A 16,602-nucleotide genomic window follows, 5' to 3' on the forward strand; every position below is an offset into this window, starting at 1 on the left:
GTGTATTGATTTCGAGAGAGAGTGAGTGGGGAGGGGCAGAGAAAGAGGGAGAGAGAGAATCCCAAGCAGGCTCCATACTATCAATGCAGGGCTCAAACTCATGAACTGTGATTGCACAGACTGAGCCACAACCAAGAGTTGGGTGCTTAACTCAGCCACCCAGGCGCCCCAAGCAACCAGCCTTTGATTTCAGCTCAGGTCTTGATTTCACGGTTTGTGAGTTCAAACCCCACTTTGGGCTCTGCTGCACTGACAACACAAAGCCTGCTTGGGATTCTCTGTTTCCCTCTCTCTGCCCTACCGCTACTCACCCTCTCTCAAAAAGAAACATTTTAAAAAAAAGGTTTAGAATGGTAAATTTTTATGTTTGTATATTTTATCACAATAAAATTTTAGAAAAAAAAAGTTATGATAGTCACCTCAAAGTCTTTTTATCCTGGAAAAAAATGTTAATGTGAATGAAATAAGAGTTCAATGAAATTTTACCAAAATTTTGTCAGAAATCCATCAAAAACAATTCAAGAGCATGGTGCTCTAATTTCAGTACTGGCATCATTAACTCAATGTATTTATTGAGTAATTGATCCAGCTTTCAACTTAGATCTTCGATCATAGTGTAATCAAAAATAATTATTTTCACACTCCATGACAGACATATTAATATGAATGTAGAAATCCATACACACAAAAAAATAGCATATCCATGATGAATAAAAATGATAGGCATATTCTAGAAAAATATAATGACTCTTTCAGAAATTTTCACAAACCAGACCTAACAAATATTAAACTCTTAACGGATGCATCTGAGGTTTTGCATTATTATTAAAATTGTTTTTTGGATATAAGTGTTTATCTTATTTAGTTTATGAAGATTATGTTAGCTACAAGATTATACATGAATGTAGTAACTATAAAAATTACCTTTTGAATATGGTAATTATAAAAAAAGATTATTTTTTTAAATTGAACATTCTAATTCATAAATGTTTTATGGAGAATAAACTGATAGCAAAACGGGATATTCCATTTGGAAGAAGGTATAAAACTTCTCCACTGAAAATATATGCCTGGGGATGGATGAGGAGGGGAAAAGAAAAGGGGCTGGAAAATTATTTTGAGACTTTTGTCCTTCTCCCATTTGTTTGCTTGTGCAGTTTTCAGTTTATCGATATATTGAAAACATCTCAAAAAACTACAAGAAAACCAACCTGAGAATTAAAATTATTAAGTTGAAGCTCATCTATTTCCTCATGATACAGAACCAGACTTCCTAAAATTGTTCAGTGCTCTGAATTTTCTGTATTTTATTTTTTTTAATATTGATACTGACCAATATTTTTTGTAAGTTTATTTATTTATTGTGTGTGTGTGTGTGTGTGTGTGTGTGTGTGTGTGTGTGTGAGAGAGAGAGAGAGAGAGAGAGAGAGAGAGAGAGAGAGAGAATCTGAAGCAGGTTCCCTGCTGTCAGCACAGAGCCCGTTGGAGGGATCGAACTCACAGACTGTGAGAACATAAACTGAGCTGAAATCAAGAGTTGGACTCTTAACCAATTGAGCCACCCAGGTGTCCCAAGAGTACTACTGATCTTTTTGCTAGAACACTTTGAGTTTGTCTCCAGAAAGCTAAATGGAAACATGTTGTATATTTATCCTCTTATCTATTAGAACAAGATTGTGTTGAGTAGGTACCCTTTTAATGTTTATTTGTTTTTGAGAGAGACAGAGAGACAGAGCAGGGGAAGGCATAGAGAGAGGGAGACACAGATATCTGAAGCAGGCTCCAGGCTCTGAGCTGCCGACACAGAGCCCGAAGCAGGGCTCAAAGTCACAAACCGTGAGATCATGACCTGAGCCAAAGTCGGATGCTCAACCAACTGAGCCACCCAGGCATCCTGAGTAGGTGCACTTTTGGGCCTCTCTCTGTTCTCCCTATCTCTGTGGACTCTAAAAAATATGTAGCATTTATCCTATCATTTAATTATCTTACCCAGATGTGTTGCAGTATCCCCATCACCTGTCCCCTTGTTTACTCCTCATCCTTGAAGGAGGCAAGGAATGGTCATGATTAATCAAGAGTTAGGTCCCTTGCTGGTAGTTAAGGGGTTTGTGGAAGATAAAGTGAGCTTTCTCCTTGTGGAAAAAAAAAAGATGAACCAAACCAATACTAAAGTCACAAGTGCTTCACTGACTTACAGAAATGATCACAGTATTAGGTACCAGTGAAAAGAGATCCCTGGAAAACAGGGAGTTTCAGAGGCACAGAAAGAATCAGGTCGAATTACCCTGTGATCCAAAATGCAGTTCATCTGCCTGTAGACAGCATGAATGTACCATTAAAAATATCCGTGTTGAACAACACCAAGCTAAAATCTGGAATCAAGAGGCGCCTGGGTAGCTCAGTCAGTTAAGCGTCCAGCTTTGGCTCAGGTCATGATCTCACAGTTTGTGAGTTCATGACCCACATCAGTCTCTGTGCTGACAGCTCAGAGCCTAGAGCCTGCTTCGGATTCTGTGTCTCCCTCTCTCTTCCTACCCCGGTCACACTCCGTCTCTGTCTCTTATAAATAAGTAAATGTTAAATTTTAAAAAAATAAATAAATAAAATCTGGAATCAAATAAGACACCACATGTGCAATATTTTTTTTAATTAAAAAAAAAAAGGGGCGCCTGGGTGGCGCAGTCGGTTAAGCGTCCGACTTCAGCCAGGTCACGATCTCGCGGTCCGTGAGTTCGAGCCCCGCGTCAGGCTCTGGGCTGATGGCTCAGAGCCTGGAGCCTGCTTTCGATTCTGTGTCTCCCTCTCTCTCTGCCCCTCCCCCATTCATGCTCTGTCTCTCTCTGTCCCAAAAATAAATAAACGTTGAAAAAAAAATTAAAAAAAAAAAAGTTTCAAGTACACAGTACCTGGTTGTGAGACTAATTAATTGCTGCTGATGACAACATTTCCTGAGTAACATCTTCATAGGAGAATGAAAATTTAGTATTCTGAAGCCCTGATAATGTCAGGAATTAGTCAGTCCATGTCCCCCCTTTTACTGCTTTTCAAATGAAAGCAAATCATAGAAGGAAATTGAAACTATAACTGCTTCTGCAACACTTAGTTCCTCAGGGGGTACTTGGACTAAAAGGAGTGCACAACAGCAAAACACAGTTAAGGTACAAGTTCTATGAGTCATCAAATGCTGTTTGTATAATTCCAAAACATTCATAAGCTAAATTGTACTGGGATAATTTGTGAGCAATGTTCTGACCTCTAGCATTTCCAAGTCCCACTTGACTTTGTAGCTTAGGGGTATTTTTTTTTTTTTTAAGCAGACTGTGTCACTTTAATTTTGTGATTCCCAAGTCCATTCTGCTCCAAGCCATGTATAATTGTACATTCTTTATTCCAAAGGCAGAGCAACTAAAGATGGAGAGTTGGAGGTGGGTGAAGACAAGAAACACTGTATGACAAAACAGAACCAAATTAATGGATATTAATTTTTAGAATACATATACCAAAATATTCTGGTTTCCTAGAGAGATCTTAATAAAACAGATACTGATAAAAGCTTTAGCGTCAAAAACCAAACCTCAAGAACATTTTGGCTGTCCTAAAGAAATGCTACCTACGTCTTCAACTGCTTGCCATGAACATTATGAGGTTAAAATTGCACCTCAGTATTTAGGTATATCAACAAAACAGCACTTTCTTCAGGCAGAGAAGACTTCTCCAAAGTGGACAGTCATAAACCTTGTAAAATTCTAACATAGAGCTTATATAGATGGGTTAAAAGATTAAGTATGTCTACATTTTTTAAAAGAAAAGAGTACAAAAAGGTAAATTCAGTAATCTTTTGAAAAATGTTTAAATTAAGCTTTTCATGGAGTGGTAAATATCGGTCTCATGATATTCCCAGCTGAATCTGGACATCATATTTCCATCAATATCCCTCATGTACTGTTTTTCATGTAAGAAGCTCATGGTTTGATCTAAATATGTGTTTTGCCAAATACCTATTGAAAAGTGATTCAGGTTTTTAATTTCCCCAAATTTACAGAATATTATTCAGTGGAAACAGTATTTTGGACTCAAATATTTGTACTACAAACTTTATACTTAAATTATGGATTTTAAGTGTTGTATCTTTGCAGAATACATACCTATGGGAACATTAGCTCAACAACCATTAATATATTTCCTGTAAAATATTCAAGGGTTTACACTTGACAAAGTTATATGAGACAGTTCTCCAGAATAGCCACATTTTTCATGTTGAAGAGGTAAATTCAGTATCTCAATACACCAGTAGGAGACATTTACAATCAGTTGTGCTTTTAGACAGTTGTATTACTAGGCAGCCTCAACATGTGAATAACTAATTAGATTATTTTCATGCTGTTTCTAAACCAAGCTCCTTTTTCCTTATATCTTTCTGATCTATAGAATTAGGTAATTCTAAATACTGAAGTATCTTTAAAATATTTTTAAAATGTTTACATTATTTAATCTTCATAAATTCTTTTATCCTTGCCTAAATCTTGTATTTATTATTGTATTAATTGTTAAATGGTGTTATAACTTGGGGGTGAAATGTTTATTTTTACCTCTGTCTATTGTAGAGTAAATACCCTTAATAATGAAGTTTTCAGCATCCCGGTTTTTCCCTTTTTATAAATTGATAATAATTTTTCTTTTACCTAAATTAATTTCTCTTGCACTATAGGACAAATAATATTTGTGAAAAGGAAAATTTAAACTAGAAATAACATGATTATTCTGAAAGCTTCATATACTTTTCCATTCTTTTTTTTTTAATTTTTTTTAATGTTTATTTATTTTTGAGACAGAGAGAGACAGAGCATGAACAGGGGAGGGAGACACAGAATCTGAAACAGGCTCCAGGCTCTGAGCTGTCAGCACAGAGCCCGATGCGAGGCTCGAACTCACAGACCGCGAGATCATGACCTGAGCCGAAGTCGGCTGCTTAACCGACTGAGCCACCCAGGCGCCCCATATACTTTTCCATTCTTAAAGAAAAGGTCAGTGGTAGGATTGTACCTGCCAAGACAATCTTCTATTAAAGATTCTATGGGGGCAACCTGGGTGCCTAATAAGGCATCGGGCTCTTGATTTCGGCTCAGGCCATCATCTTGAGGTTTGTGAGATCAAGCCCTGCATTGGGCTCTGTGCTGATAGTGCAGAGTCTCCTTGGGATTCTCTGTCTCCTCTCTCTCTCTCTTCCCCTCATGCACACTCTTTCTGCCCCCCTCCCTCCCTCCCTCTCTCTCTGACTCTCAAAATAAACATTAAAAAAAAAAGATTGTGTGGACTATATATTGATATCTGGAAAAGATTTATTAACACTTTATCTTTTACCTGAAAAAAGGGTTTCATCACACATTTAATAGACTCAGCCTAGACATATTAACCAGAATGATATAAAAATTATAAAATGAATGCTTGAATTATATATACATATATATAATTATACATATATAAAATTATACATATATATATAAAATACTGAGATTTTTTTTCTTTAGCAGACTGTAGAATGGACAGCAAAAGAAAAACCAAGTTTAAACAGATCATTAATGTGGGTAATTGCCTTGAAAAAAAGATGGTGTAATCATCTGTATCAGTTTCAGAATCACACCTTTTTGTATGCATCTACCCAGATTTTCTTAATATCACTTTTTTACACAAAGGTACCATACCTCTTTAATGTGTTGATGGCAGAATCAACATTCACCAAATGGCTGGACCATTTCCAAACTGTTCCTTTCAACCACTTAATCACCAACATTATAGTTAGTTTAGACCCATTATTTTCAGTTTTATTAAAAATGGACTTTCTGTTTCTAGATGAAACCTTATTTAGAATTCTAATTTTGAGAATATAAATGTTTTTACTAATTGGATTCAGTTGGCAAGATGAGCACATAAATCTATTTCTGCCTACCCAGATCCCTTAAGAAAGAAATAGATGTATGCATATTTAAATATAAATATGTGTTTTATGATACATCCTTAACAATAATGAGGGAGGGGGAAAAAAAGGAGACAATTGGCCAGATCTCTGATTTTGAGGCATTCCTGAAGGAAATAAGACAAGAGGAAATCACAATCCAAAAAATGTTTGAGAAAACTCTTTCTAGGGGCGCCTGGGTGGTTCAGTCTGTGAAGCGTCCGACTTCGGTTCAGGTCCTGATCTCATGGCTCGTGGGTGCGAGCCCCGCGTCGGGCTCTGTGCTGACGGCTCAGAGCCTGGAGCCTGCTTTGGATTCTGTGTGTGTGTGTGTCTCTCTCTGCCCCTCCCTGGCTCGCGCTCTGTCTCTTTTTCTCCCTCAAAAATCAATACACATTAAAAAAAAATTAAAGAAAACTCTCTTATAGGTGGAAGTAGTTCTAGAGATTCTGTAAATACATAGTCAAAATACATAAGGTAGTACATGTTTCTGGGAAAATCACTGGATGAGCAGTGGGAACCATGTGTGGAACGGTTGAATTATTCCTCGTTCTTCTTCCCCTCACAGTAATCTGTGGGCAGCTGCAGTTTTTACCCCAGGCTAAAGTAGCAAATATGGCTTACAAAGACATGGTACTATCCCAGATGGCTTATAATCTGAAATAGAAATGGGTAAGCCACATACTCCGAAGAGAAGCTACCTGCAGGCACCTTACCCCAGCATGGCACCCTCTGCACCCCACAGTCAGCAGACGCACCTGCAGATGGGCAAGCAGATGGGAGTCTCACCTACCAAGATGAGTAGACAGCCAAGGAAGACCAAGAAAGACAGATATCGTGAAAGAAATTCAATAATGCCAAAATTGAAGGCCTAACAACTGAGAAAACAAAGTAAAAACTTTAAAATAAGAATAATGATGTCCTCAGGAGTTCATATACGACATGAAATATTCATAAAACAAAAATAAATGGATGAAAAGGAAACAATTAGAGATTGGAAATAAAAAATACCTTTACTTATAAACTTAATAAGAATGATAGGTCAGGTTTAATACATATGAAATGTTTACTGAAAACAATAAAACATGAGTTTAGTTTTATATTGTACTAGGCATCTGTACTAGTTATTTATTGTTACGTAAAACTTCTCTCCCCAAAACTTAGTAAAGAGTGCAACCAGCACGTATTATCTCATAGTTTCTGGAGGTCAGGAATCTGGGCACAGTTTATCTGAATGTTTCTGGCATAAATGCTCTCACAGGGCTGCAAAGGGGGCCACCTGGGGCTTCAGTCATCTCAAGGCTCAGCTTGGGAAAAATCTACTTCCAAACTCAGTCATGTGGGTGTTGGCAGAAGCCTTCTAGTCTTTTCTGGCTGTTGGCTGGACACATCAGTTCCTTACCACATGGGTGTGCCACAAATGGTAGAGTGAGGGATGAGAGAGAGGGCCAAGACAAGCCACAGTCTTTTCATAACCTAATCTCAGAAGTGACACCTCATCACTGTTGCCTTATTCTCTTCCTTAACGGTGAGTCAGTGAGTCCAACCCATATTCCAGAAGAGAGAATTGCACATTTGTGTGACTATAGGGAGGCAGGGCTCATTGGGGGCCATCTCAGGATTCTCAAAAGTGTCCTCCCCTCACATCATAGGCTCAAAGCTCAGAATCTCCTCTAAACCAGATCCAGGTGTGGTGCTGCTTAGGCATAGTTCCTTAATTAGAGCTCACTGAGTACTCCATCTGTAAGCTGAAGAGACAGGTTACCTATCTCCCATACATCCAACATCCAGTGGTGGGACAGGCAAAGGAGAACCACTGTAGACATCTCTCCTCAAAAGGTGTTGAGGAATGGGAAACTCAAAAAGTCACTCCTACACAGAAATTCTGGAAAATGTTGGAAGCTGGGAAAATGTTGGTAGTTTTTGCTTAAGTCTCAAGGGCTAGGACTAATTCCCCGTGCCTCTCAGCTCCGCATCTGGGTCATCTTTCCTTTTCTTTGAAAGGTAGCATGTGTTTGCTGCTGAGTAGCATGTGTGAATGTTTACATTATGAAAGACTAGAGGATACGCATATGTGTGGACACACACAAAAATAGTTAAGAGTTGTTTCTAGGTTATGGAATATTTTTCGTTACTGTGAATATCTGTGTTTCCTAAATTTTCTACAGTAAACATCTTCAATTTTTGTAACAGACACACACACATAAAACGTTTTTAAGCATGGAAGAAAATCACTTAATTCAATACCCAAAGGTAATCTAATGAATTCACTTTTACTACCAGATCACAAGACGCAAAATGTATAAATCACATTGCCGGTTTATTAATTCATGTTAAGAAATAGTAGCTAGCAAAAACTAAGTCAGAATGAGAGGGTTGCCTGGTGAACACTCAATCGGAGCAAAAGATAAAAGGAGTAACTATATCCACACGCTGTATGTTGATCGATGTTTCCACTGTGGTACAAACGGTGACACTGAGTCCGTCTGTCAAGTGATACATGGACTTGAGCTGAGCCGGGTTTGCCTTTCAAACCTGCTTCTATGGTGTGAAAAGATCATCCCTCTTCTGTTATCCCAGTTTTCCACACGGAGTACAATTCAGCAGCTTAGATTTCAGTCTTTTAAAACACAGTTGCATTTGTATTAAGTCTCCCAAACCACTCCAAACCAAATAAATCTCTGTATTTATAAAAAAAAAAAAAACAAAACTGGGGGGTCATTCTTGCAAATGATGAGCACCTTTATGTTTGAACTCTTGCTGATTTTACTCTCAGAGTTCTGAATTACTTCTTTATTACTTCAGGTACTGACTAAAAATATTTTGGGTGCACTTTCTAAATTAGTTTTTTAAGATGTAGTCACTTCAACACTGGTAGACTTTTCTTCTTCTAGAAACCTACCTACCACCTAAATAATAAATAGTGCCTGCCTCCCAATGAAATGATTTCACATATTTAGTGTGTTTAGCATATTGCCTGCAGGCATTAACTGTGGTAATAAGAATGCTGAAGCATTCTAAATTATTCTGGAAGGGGCATTCTAGGAGTTCACCCTCCTTCAGGGCAGCTAGAAATATGGTATCCATCACAGTGAATGTGGCATCGCCGCTTCTTCTGGAGCTCCTTCAAAACAGGATTCATAATTTCAGCATAATTGATGTGCAGGCTGATTTTTTGCAAAGTGAGAAATAAAATCAGTGACCGCTAGTGTTCTGTTTTACCCTGTTGATTCAGTGGCCATTTTTCTCATGCTTAGGATTAACTTTCAGATAGCTTGTAAATTATAGTGTATTTTTTAAAGCACTATGTCCAAATTTGTCATTTGTTCTGAAAATCAATCCATACTGAATATGATGAATCATGACATCGTGCTGTCATATTATATATACATAGTCATTTCCTCCTTTTTGGAAGTGGGGGTGGGGAGTAGCATGATCCTATTGCCATGGTGCATTTAGTGATTAAATCCATCAAAGAATTCTTGAAACAATTATTTTCGTGTAGTGGTCAGGAACAACTAAAGGCTGTGAGTTAGCAGGCATATAATTATCCTTCAGGGGTTGAATCTCTTAGACCAGCGCAGGAGAACATGGATCCCAAGAGCTCTACCGGATTATCAAACAATAAAATTGACCAGATGAAAAGGACAGCCCACCTCCTTACTCTCCATTTTCATGTGTGAATCCCTCTAAATAAAGTCATGTAAACCTGCACAGTAAGCATATAATTCTCATGCTTGCAGATTCAGTATGAGTGCCTTTTTTCAGAAGGTCGATCTCCTGGGCACTTATGTGATTTTGTTAGAGAAGGAAATGTAAGAGTAGTGAAGTAAACATGGCTATGAAAATCCAACATACTAATAACATAGCCATTGATAGGTAGAGAGAGAACCAGACATTTTGTGAGTGATTTTTTTTTTCTTTCACTTAGAGCGGTACTACTCAAAGCATAACCTGTGGACTGATGCCAATAGGTGAGCTGAAACTACTGATCAGTCACAGAATATAAATCAGCGCACTGTTTTCCTTATTCTTTTGCAAAACCTTGTCTCAGTGTGGACCGGTAATAAACATTTGAGACTAGAATTTTGAGAAGCAGTCAGCTAGAGTAGTAGTTCCAGTCAGTTCTGCTAGCCTGCTGCCCGTGTCATGGCCTAGGTGCGTGGTCTGGACTCTGCTGCTCATCTACTATGTGATTCTGATTGGTTTCACTTAGCTGTTTTGCCTCTGGGTTTTGCCCTCTTTGTGAAGGATGTGGCACCGATAATCCCTGAGCTCCTTGTCAGAGATGTAATTCAAATTTATGCAGTGATTGAGTTTGAGTATAGAGAAAAGGCTAGGTAAATAATGGCAATTAAAAATTATACTATTAAAATGGTGTCTGTGAATGCTGCGTAAGATAACATGATTATGAAAAGTGAAACAGTCTGCCCTATAGTATTTGCATACATACTGTATTTCAACTATGTAAAAACATACACAAAAAAGGATGAGCATTATTTAAAAAAAAAAAATTAAAGCATTGGGAAACTCTGAAGCCTAGGTATTTCTTTCTCTGTTACCTAAATTTTGATAACATGGTTATATCCTTCACAAATAGAAGTGAAGAAATAGCATACAAATGTATTCAGTTCAACAGAGTACACCTCCACTTTTGGGGCTTTTTCTATATTCCTTAATGAATGTAACTGCTCTGTTTCCACCATTTGGGATATCCATCCTATGGCATTTCTCAGTTCCTTCTTCCTACACCAGGCAAGGCTCTTCAGTGCAAATATTTGCATACTTCCAGCCAGTCTAGAGTCAAAGAAGCTGTTCATTGGACAGTACCTACGTAACCTATTACATTAAAAGAGACATAGCTTCTAGCTAAAGCATTCTCCACCTGTCCTTTGTATTACCTTCCAGTCTTCTCCGGAACCTTAAATCACTTCTGTCTTTAAAAATGAAAGTTTCCTCCCTTGACTCTACACCCTTTTCCAGCACTTCTTTACCATTCCTCTCCCTTTCACAACCAAACTTTTGAAAGAGTTGTTGGAGCTAGTTGGCCTTCTTGTCTCTCCTTTGTACCTCACCCCTTCCGATCAGTCTGATGTCTTAGACTATATATATGACCATCTTCTGATGGTCCTTGACCCCCATGTATTTAAATCCAGTAAATTTTCTTGATTTCTGTGTCAATCAGATACAGAATCCACTCTACAATAAAACAGAAAACAAATTTGCTAAGGGGTCTTACATAGCTCACAGAACTCTAAGAGTGCCCGTGAGACAGGCTCGGTGGCTAAATGTCGAGGAGCAAGGCTCACCTGGGACAGCTGGAGAGAAAATATCATTGCTGCTTCTGGTCAGCCTTGATAAGACTCCGGGCTGGATGACAGAACCTCTGCTGCTCCCCTCCATGAATAGCCAAACGCTTCTCCCACCTGACATGCAGAAAACTTACTCTCTGCAGTGTGGCCCTCTTTTCCCTCTTATACGTAAATAAATCTGTCATTCATCTAAATTCCAGTGAGTTATTCATCACTACATTCCCACAGCCTAAGATCATATATCATACCTGAATGTCATACATCAATATTATCAACATTCCTATTTCATGATAATGCGGTTTACAATGATATTTTCAATATTTGCATGTGTGTGTGTCTTTAAAAGTAACCCCTTAATCTGGAAAGCTATCTTATAGTTTTTAGTTATGGGAAAGCTAACATTGTCTCCTCAAGAAAAGCATGCCAGGGGCGCCTGGATGGCTCATTCGGTTAAGCGTCTGACTTTGGCTCAGGTCATGATCTCACAGTTGATGTGTTCGAGCCCCACGTCAGGCTCTGTGCTGACATCTCAGAGCCTGGAGCCTGCTTGGGATTCTGTGTCTCCCTCTCTCTCTGCCCTTCCCCACTCAAGCTCTCTCTCTGTCTCAAAAATAAATAAACATTTAAAAAAAAGTTTTAAAACAATTTAAAAAAAGAAAAGCATGCCATTTTATAGTTTGTAGCATTAACAAATTCAAGCAATTATAACTTAGGATCTTACAATGTTAGCTTAGAAGTCTTTAGGTTTTTGTTGAAATGCAGCTCTTTGGGCTTAAATTCAATTTATGTTGTAGCAGTTCTTACATTTCAATTCCAAGATCTAACCCTAGAGTAATATTTACTGGTTCTGTTTCTTGTTTGTTTCCCCTTCTCTGCTCCCTGATCAGTATTGTCCAAGAATTAATGAATCGTGTCCATCAAAGATTAGTACTAATGATCTTATTTCCATAAAAACAGACTCACCACTCTGCCAGCTTTTTCTTCTGCAAGCTTGCTTGTAGGAAATGATCCATTAGTTAACAATTTAAAATAAACTAGAAAATGTTTGTCTTCCATAAATCTATGACCTAGGCCTTAATGTGTTTCAGTATTTTCCTAAAAGATAAATTTTGTAAAAATCTGTAATGAAAGCTATAATGACTACTTTTTAATCTATGCTCTAAAAACTGATGAAGAAAACTAGCTTTCTTAGTTTCATGAGATACTCGCTATAAATGAGACAAGATATTTCCTCACCACCAGAATTCAGGTAAACATTTAATTAGAGATACAGTCCTTATCTTGGAGGAGATGCAGACGGAATTTGTGGGGGAGAGTCTAGAGAGGAGGTAAGTTTTCAGATAAAGAGCTGCGCAAATCGGCACAGGATCTACTTGAATTTTTGCTAGATGCTAGGCCATGAATGCATAATGTAAAATTCCACAAAGTCAAGCAAAGAAGAAGGCAAGAGCGCAAAAAGCAGTATGCAAAAAAAGCAGTATGCAAAACAGTTCCCAGGGCTCATAGTTAGGCGGGAACCATTCAAGCTCCAACTAGCCAGAGTAGATGGATAGTCCATGGTAATCACCTGGTGCATCTAGTGGGGATCCTGGTGGGGTCAGGCCCTAGTAGCAGAGCTGGACCGCATTTGGAGTGATGGCTACTCTAGACCCACACTAGCAAAGCTTGAAAAAGGGCCTTAAACGGATCATGCCAGTCTGCAGGTGGCTCAGTGGCCTGCCAGAACAAAGTCCAACTACCATGAAGAGAAGAAAACGAAATTTCTTATTTAAATATGTGAGTGGATTAAGCAGCTATTTGGGCCTTATTTGGGAGCAGTTTTAAAGTTATAAATTCAGGGGCACTTAGGTAGCTCAGTCAGTTAGGTGTCCTACTGTTGATTTTGGCTCAGGTCATGTTCTCAGGGTTGGTGAGATCAAGCCGCACCAGGCTCTGTGCTGACAGCTTGGAGCCTGCTTGGGATTCTCTCTTTCCTTCTCTCTGCCCCTCCCTCCTCCTCTCTCTCTCTCTCTCTCTCTCTCTCTCTCTCTCTCTCAAAATAAATAAAGAATCTTTAAAAAAAAAGTAAAAAATAAAGTTATGAATTCCATGCTTTCATAATTATGGGAACATTTAGATTTCCTGTTTCTTGTTCTTTTGAGGAATTAGTCCATTTGACCTGAGCTGTCCATCATTGGCATAAAGTTGGTGCTAACATTCCCTTATTCTTTTAATGTCTATAGGACCTGTCAGGGTACCCGTTTTTTTCATTCTTCATATTGGTTATTTGTCTTCTCTTTCTTCCTTGGCTTGAATTACTTCAGTTAACCATCCCCCACATTCATGGATGTTTGGGTCATGCCCAATTTTTTCTTACTATAAATTGTGTGTTACTGTATAACCATGTGCACATACCGTTGCATATTTGCAGAGCTGAATCTTCATGGTAGATACTTGGAAGTGAGATTGGCTAGATCCCAAAATACCTATATACTTCTATTAGATATTGCCAAATTCCCCTGCATCATGGTTGAACAATTTTGTTTCCCTTCCAGTAGTATATGGAAAGTAGCTCTTTCTCCACAGCTTTTCTGACAGGATATGTTGTCAAGCTTTTGATTCATAAATCTGATACTTGAATGATGGTATATCAGTGTAATGTAATTTGGGCTTATTTATGCATAAGGTTAAAACGTCTTCTTAAAGTGCAATTATGTGTTTCCTTTTAGTGAATCTGTATACATTTTTTGTCCATTTTTTATTAGGTTTTTGGTTTTTTCTTCTGTTTAAAAGAGCTCTTTAGATCAGCAAACTGTAGCCTTGCCCAGACTGAATACTCTGATCATCTTCACAACTCAGTATTTGTACCTTACATGTCCTCTTGGTACAGTTGTACCTTCCTGTGGAAATTAACCCTCTAAAGTTTAGCATTTGCTTAAACATTTGTCTAAACATTTGTCTGTTGACTCTGCTTATGCTTATTGATTATGATTGTTATTTTTGTTTTGTTCTGTTTCTCGCCATGCAAAGTCATTTATTTTTTCTAAAAGTTGATCGTGGCTGGCAAGATTTACCCTTCTCCCAGGTTATAAAGAAATCCACCCACATTGTCCTGTAATACTTGCATATTTTCAACATTTGCTTCTATGTCTGGAATGTGTTTAGAGTATATTCTGATGTATAATTGGAAGATTCGAGGAATATTATCCCTTTCTAAATAACTATTCATTTTTTATAACACTACCTTTTCATGTTTATTCTGTACTAAATTTCCATTCTTCTCCTCTGTAAATAGCATCAATATTGAATAGGTTCATCAAAGAAGAATGGAATTTGCAAAATAAGGAGTCAAATTATTTTCAGTTTATTTAAAGCTAGGTTACCTAATTTGAACTATGTAAATAACTTTTGGATTTTTTTTTGAACTGTGTAAATAATTTTTTTGTTTTTTTGGAACTACGTAAATAATTTTTAATACAGCACAGGGGTGCCTGAGTGGCTCAGTCAGTTAAGAGGCTGACTTTCGGCTCAGGTCGTGATCTCACAGTTTGTGAGTTCGAGCCCCGCGTCGGGCTCTGTGCTGACAGCCCAGAGCCTGGAGCCTGCTTCAGATTCTGTGTCTCCCTCTCTCTCTGCCCCTCCCCTGCTTGTGCTCTGTCTTTCTCTCTCAAAAATAAACATTAAAAAAAAAATTTAAATACAGCACAGAATAAAATGTATGAACTCATTTATTTATATTGTTACTTATTCATCGTTTTGTAAGTTCATGTTGTTGAAATAATCAGCCCAGTTTTGCTCTCTATTCTGTTCAGCACCCAGGTCAGGACAGGACGTGGTTTCCCACTAATGTGGGATCAGATGATGGCCCCTACCTCGCCAGGCTTCTTCTCTCTTAACTGTACTTCAAAATGAAAGCTCAAAGAATGGATTTTAGTTCTTTTCCCAAACTGAGGTTTCCTTATGAAAGGCAAACAATCAATCAACTAGTAAACAATCTATCTTTGATACCAACCATGGATTGCTGTATATACAAAAATCCTTTTTAAAGTATCACCAACCCAATTAGTGATAAGACTATAAATTGCTGACAACATCCAATTAACTAAGGCTAAGGAGGAATTTCTAATAAATTATATCCTGTTTGTAACATCTATACACCTAGACTGGGAAGGCAGCCTTTTTCCTGCCAATTACAGAACTAAGGAAACATTTTTTTTTGTTCCATTCTACTCTACAGTCATTTCAAAATGGTAACTGGAGAGTTCCAAATATTTCTGTAATCCATTCTGCTTTGACAGGGACTTCTGTAATGAGGAAGCTGTTGAGAATGAATAGTGTTCTGAATAACCTATTTTATGTGACCAGTTAAAACAAGGGGTGTAGAGCCAAACACAATGAAGGGGATGGGTTACCAGGAGAAATGCTCATGTGGAATCAATTTTGTCTGCCTGTTGAAACTCAGAAACACTGACTTGAGACCAACGGAACACTGCTGACTTCTGGTTGTGCTGACTTGTGTGTGAATGAACCGCCAAAAGTTAGTTATTATCCAACAAGCCCCAGAAAACATGATCGCTTGGGAAATGGAAGAGATTGTGTAAATTTGCATCACAAACAGGGACAGCTCTTTTCTTAAGGATAATAACATTCATTTCCTACTTAAGAATTCTTTTAAATGTTGAAAAAAAAGTCCTTCTGTTTATATTTCAGGAGTGACAAGAAACACTCATCTGAATAATCTTTTAAGCTATATTTTAATATATCTCAATTCTAACTCACCTCTTGAGGTGGGTCTGAGTTTCATCTCTGTCTTAGTTTAGGTCTGAATGTCGTCCTTAGCAATGTTCAGTAAGTGTCATTGAACGGAACGCCTTTCAGTACCTGTTGTCGTCAATCAGTGAGTATACAGAACACACATGAACACGGAGCAAGAGAACAGCCCTCGATGCTGGATGACTACCATTTGTCCCTCTAGAATATTCTCCTCTCTTCTTTAGCCTCTTTGTCCCAAGAGACTGATCTGTTTGGCCTACATTGATGAGTTTGGCCAACATGGAGCATGGCAGGAGGGCAGAGGGGGTGATTGGGATATTTGCTTCCTGCACAGTCACCTGAGCTGCCTGCCTCACTGGGTCTGCCTCAGATCACAGCTTTGCTCAGAAGACCTCTCCCCACATAACCCCCTGTGTCCCTACGTCCTGATGACCTGCATGACTAGGAGAGGTAGCATCACCTGTAATACCTACACCTATCACCTGTTCCTTAAGGTACCGCCTCGTGCCTTGGGGCTTCCCCACTTTCCCCCACACCCTTTTTAAACAGCCCATTGTGAAACACTCTTTAAACCTGACTGTGCCA

General features: G+C 38.3%; 1 protein-coding gene and 1 long non-coding RNA gene across 8 annotated transcripts in view; one reads left to right on the forward strand and one right to left on the reverse strand.

Annotated features, from left to right (window-relative positions):
- Window positions 1–16,602, forward strand: part of RGS17 (regulator of G protein signaling 17) — a 91,943-nt gene that overhangs the window by 26,659 nt on the left and 48,682 nt on the right. The window lies entirely within an intron of this gene.
- Window positions 1–16,602, reverse strand: part of LOC124528227 (uncharacterized) — a 117,617-nt gene that overhangs the window by 22,695 nt on the left and 78,320 nt on the right. The window contains exon 7 of one of the 6 annotated variants that reach the window (XR_006966119.1): window positions 8,273–8,634. The exons of 3 other annotated variants lie outside the window; for them this stretch is intronic. This is a non-coding gene — a long non-coding RNA (uncharacterized LOC124528227). Of the gene's footprint in view, window positions 1–8,272; window positions 9,078–11,312; window positions 11,380–16,602 lie in introns of those variants that run through there. 2 more of the 6 variants (XR_006966120.1, XR_006966121.1) reach the window with 2 other exon arrangements.

Source organism: Lynx rufus, unplaced genomic scaffold (genome assembly GCF_022079265.1).
Source record: "Lynx rufus isolate CCGP_SWC_20201006 ecotype Redwood Valley unplaced genomic scaffold, mLynRuf1.p SCAF_6, whole genome shotgun sequence".
NCBI classification, from domain to species: domain Eukaryota; kingdom Metazoa; phylum Chordata; class Mammalia; order Carnivora; family Felidae; genus Lynx; species Lynx rufus.